Genomic DNA, 5563 nt, shown 5'->3' on the forward strand with positions numbered 1-5563 from the left:
TTTTTTTTTTTTTCTTAATCATCACCTGAGGATATGTTTATTGATTTTTTAGAGAAAGAGAGAAACATTGATGTGAGAGAGAAACATTGATTGGTTGCCTTCTGTACGTACTCTAATGGGGGATTAAACCCACAACCTATGTATGTGTCCTGACTAGGAATTGAACCTGCAACCTGTTTCATGAACCCACAACCTTTTTGGTGTACAGGGCAACACTCCACCAACTGAGCCACCAGCCAGGGTTTTACTCCTGTCTTTAGAAGCAGAATTTAATTACCATTTCTTCGCCTTCCTTAGGGCCCCACTGCTTTATCATTCCTGTCTGAGACAAAATGGAAGCTTGTACCCAGGAGTGACTGTGGTTGATATGATTTACAAAGAAGGTGAGTCCCCAGGAGACACCCTCCTGCCCTCATTGGCACTTCCTGCCTGCTCCCACCTGCCTGAGGAGAGTCCAGCCCAGCTCTCCCAGACAGTGAGGCAGGAAGACTGACTCTGAGGCCTGGTTAGAGTCTGTACAGGCTAGAGCGCATCGAGGGGTGCCACTTACACATATGCATTGGTCTCCTTTCCTCCCAGCCTCTGATGCCTATTGAGGAGGCAGCTCTGCCCTGAGCGGCATCGTCCCCTCTCCTTGGACTTGCGGGCTCTCAGGGGCAGGTTGAGGACTCTCTTTCCTGCCCCTAAGCCCCAGCCTCTGGTGCCGGTGCCCACGAGGCCCCTGATGCATCCTAAGCTTGACTCCATAGACTAGTTGGAGGCTACAAGTCTGAGATCAAGGTGTGGGCAGGGTTGGTTCCTTCTGAGGCTGAGGAAGGGTCTGCTCCAGGCCTCTGTCCTCGGCTTATAGGTGTCTTCATGTTCACATGATGTTCTCCCATGTGTGTCTGTGTCCAAATTTCCCCCTTTTACTAGTATAAGGATACCAGTCGCTAATGGCCTCATTTTGAGTTGTTTACCTTTATAAAGATCCCATCTCCAAAGAAGGTCTATTCACAGGTCCTGGGGGTTAGGACTCCAACATATGGATTTGGGGACACACAGTTCAACCCATAGTGCTCAGTGAAGGGGGGCCATTCCTGTGGGCTTCACTGGTCATCCCCAGCCAAGATCAAGCCAAACCAAGCCAAGAAACAGATGAGGAAGGATGAATAAAAAATGAGAGAGAAGAAAGGGCAGGGGGAGAGAGGAGGGAAGAAGGCAATCCTTTGGTGGAGGGGTGGTCTTACCCCAGTCCCTTCAAGTGTTTCACCCACTGAGCACTGGGCATTGCGAGGCCGCAGGACTGGGCTGCAGGTGTGTCTGCGAGAGCTTTGCATGTGTCCCGTGGGAACCAGGACCAAAGCCCTGGCTGGCCCCGCCTCTGACAGTGCCCCCGTATCAGTGTTACTGAGTGCTCTACGGGAGAAATGACAAATTTATTCAATATACTTAGAGGTGACTCTAACCTTTCCTCACCCAGAACACTAACAAATGGAGCCAGAAAGGAGTTGCTAAGAATTGAGCAGGCGATATCCTCAGCCCAAGTAGCACGGGTACAGCCTGAATTGCCTTTATTGGGACAGATTAACCATACTGCAAATAGTCCCACTGGAGTCATCTTCCAAAATAAAGACTCTCCCGCTATTATTGAATGGGTCCACCTAGGCCATCAGTCTTCTAAAACTGCTATTACTTATGTAGAACTGATAGCTCAATTGATATTTCAGCTTAGAAAGCGTTGCAGGCAGCTTAGAGGAGAAGAACCAAAATGCATCTATCTTCCCCTCACTGTGAAGCAATTAGAAATGTTATTTCAAACTGACTTAAATTGGCAAATTGGACTAAGTGGATATTCAGGGGAACTTAGCTGTCACCTATTAAAAGATAAACTACTACAATTTTTATATTTTACCCCCATTATTATACCAAAAAATACTAGACAGGAACCTATCCCTGGAGCATTAACTGTTTTTACTGACGGGTCATCTAACGGGAAAGCCGCCTATCATACAATAAATTCAGACCGAGTCATACTGACCAGTCATACTTCTGTGCAAAGAATTGAATTGGAAGCTAATGGGCTGAGGGAAGTACAGGGAGTGTAAACATGATCAAAACAGGTGAAACTCACAAGAACTGTAACTATGGTAACCACTGCATTGTTTACCTCAGACTATAAAAGGTCGGTGCGGACTGAGCACGGGGGGAAGTCCTTCCTCTTTAGTTGGACTTACCCGCCTGGTCCCCCAATATTTCCAAATTATCTCTTGTCTTTTCTATTTCATTTGTGTGCGGCTCCTCTTCCAGATATTGAACCCTGAACCACGCGGGACGTGGGGGGAAACATTTTACGACATGAGGTGGGGCAGACACTGAAACACCACCACTTCAGAAAGCCTGCGTGTTGTCCTGTGAGCTCCCAAATTCAAGTGTGTCCTTGTCCAGGGCAATGTTCTAAATAGAGATGTTCTCCCCCCAGACTAAGGCTTCCCAGGGTGGGTGAACAAGTGGACCCAGCTGCGACATGTCATGAGGAAGTGGGTTGGCAGGTTTCAGAAGCCTGCTGATGGTCGGGTTGCTCACCACCCGCTGCTATCCTTGTCCTTGTGGCCATCTTCCTTGTCTTTTAGGCATTTGCTTAACACATTTGCCCATCTGTTGGGATGGAGGCTTCGGGAGGGAGAGGCACCCGTGTTCTGTGATCCTGGGGGAGTAAGGGCTTTCCTCCCCTTTCTGTTCTGTCTGACATTCTTTCTGCTGCCTGGAGCGCGCCCTTTCCCATCACAGCAACTGCTCAGACAGGCAGGCGTGGCCTCAGAGACTCTACCTGAGCCCCAGAAAGGCACAGCCATTTAAGGTAGCAGCAAAGAGCACCCCCACCCCCAGCCCCCACACAGTGCATCGCACTTCTGGAAAGGGCTTTGCATTTGTGTGGAGCGGGCGGGGCCTGGGAGTAGCAGGGCCAGCATTTCTGAGGCTGGCGTGGATTCGCCCTGCAGCTCCATTTCTGTTCTGCTCTCTCTGGGTCCGCCTGGTGTGGATAATGGGATTTTAATATTTGAGGAGGTTCGGATACCAAGGGACAACCTCCTGGATAAGTGAGTGGTTCCTCCTTACCTCATTTCCTGTGTGTGTGATCTCATTGCTCCCAGCCCGGGTCTGGCTCTTGGCCTCCTGGGCTGCAGGTCAGGGCTTTGTTCTCATTACCACTCCTGCTCGGCTGTTGACAACTAACTGGAAAATGCAGATAAACAAACAGGAAAAAATTAAAGTGGTCTGAGATGCTATTACCCTGACATAGTGTGTGTCATACTTTAACGTATAACTTTTTAGACTTTTCTCCATGGTGACTTACCTATCTAAAGACAGAAATATCTTTGAGATTACTGAATGAGATCCTCTCATGAATTCTTCTTTATAACTTTAATCTCAGCTTCACCTTATATGTCAGATGTTTCTGTGAATAGTAAACACACGTGCCTGGTCATTGTTAACACTGCTGTGAAAGACTGTGAAATAAATGATCTATGACTTATGTACTCAGTCACTATTGTTGGGTATTTAGGGTGTTAGTGTCTGCTTTGCAGGAGGTAGGACACTACCTTTCCGTGTTGCAGGTGATAAAACGAGAGCTGCTGGGTGGATACTGTCACAGGTGCTCAGGGCCACTGCCCAGCTTCCCGGGATGCGGCCCAGGTAGTTAGACAGTGAGGTGAAGGCGGCTTCTCCAGCCGTGGTCCGGGGCTCACAGCACTCTTCGCAGAGGCTCAGAAACACCAGTTCCTTTCCTTTCCTCGGCAGCATTTCCTGTATCCAGTTAAAATCCTGGACCACAGCCACATTTAAATCTGTAAAAAGGCCTGCAGTCAGGCTTGCTCCTGCTTTCCTATAGATTTTCCTTTTGCACTTCACTCCTTTTTGTTGCTTGCAAGTTCTTGTCAGCAGATAAATGTCATGGATGCCAAAAGTTTAATAAAAATGTGAGGAAAACAGACTTAAAATGGACCCAATTCTGTTTGTTAACCCCCCTGCCCACAGCCCTTGAATTGCTTGGACGTAACAAAGGCTTCTTTGCAGCTTCCCTGGTGCAGCCCTCAGGCCCCAGGCGCTGCCTGTGCCCATGACCCCAGATGCCTGCACATTTCCTGATCACTATGGCATCACTCCACTGGGAGATGGGGTGGAGGGCAGCAGAGCTACAGGTGTGAGCTCTCCCTATCTCTTCCTCCCTCACGGGGCCTCAGTGACCTGGACAGCCCTCTTCCAGAAGCTGGACCCACTGGCTTAGCATTCATCTAATGCACCAGAGATTAGAAAGTAGGTTAGACAAGAAAGAAAAGTGATAGGAAGCTACCTAGTCTGTAGAAGATAGGAGCATACATAGAATACTCTTTGGTAAGTAAGATTTGATTTTAAAGCCATTCCATGGACATTTAGGCTGCCTTCGTCCCCCTCCCCCATACATATAGTACAGAACAGCAGCAGCAACACAGATGTTTTGTGGGAGGCATCCCACTTTGGGGGTGCTGGTTTATCACTTGATCAAAAATGGGTCAGTAAATAGAATGAAATCACTATCAAAATCGCAGTTGCCTTTTTTTCTGCAGAAATTAAGAAACTGGTCCTAAAATTTGTATGGAAATGTAAGAGACTTAGAATAGTGGTAACAATCTTGATAAAGAAGAACAAAGTTGGTGGACTCACACTTCTGATTTAAAAACGTACTACAAAGCTATAGTAATCAAGACAGTGTGGTATGGACATAAGGATATACATCTATCTATCTATCTATCTCTATCTATCTCCACAGTGGAATAGGACAGAGAGTCTAGAAATAAACCCTTGCATTTATGGTCAATTGATATTCAACAATGGTGACAAGATAGTTTAATGGGGAAAAAAGTCTTCAACAAACATGCTGGGACAACTGAATATTCACATGCAAAAGTATAAAGTTGGATCTTTACCTCGTACCATATATACAGATGAACTCAAAATGGATCATAGATCTAACTGTAAGAGCTAAAACTATAAAACTCTTAGAAGAAAACATAGGTGTAAATCCTTGTGACCTTGATTTAAGCAATTATGTATTATTAGATGTGATACCAAAAGCACAAGCAGTCAAAGAAAAAATAGGTAAGTTACATATAAGTGTGGAAGTCTGCGAAAAAAAAAAAAAAACCCACACGCTTGATTTCTTTGAGGCTGAGTGCTCTGACCGATAGCATTGCGCCCTGAGCGGCCGCTGGGATCTTTCCCTAAGGGCACTTGCTCTCTGTCAGAGGTGGAATCGGCCCGCCTAACTAGTAAACATCTCTGTCTGTTTGTTTGCTGGGAACTTTGATTTGCTATGTGATATTCTGTGCTGGGTTGGGATTTTGGAATTCTGGGGTAGATTTAAAAGGTATTTGTGGCTTTTCTAGTCTGATTGGGACATTTAAGGGTGGGGCTCACAGTTCCTCAGGGCAGAGATTTCATGGGCCCTTCCCCCTGCCTGTGAAAGGAAGGCAACGGGCCCTAGAATCTGTACGAGACCAGCCCAACCCCAACTCCTCATCAGCACAGACCAGGAGATTGG

Source organism: Myotis brandtii, unplaced genomic scaffold, assembly GCF_000412655.1.
Source record: "Myotis brandtii unplaced genomic scaffold, ASM41265v1 scaffold1085, whole genome shotgun sequence".
Lineage (NCBI taxonomy): Eukaryota > Metazoa > Chordata > Mammalia > Chiroptera > Vespertilionidae > Myotis > Myotis brandtii.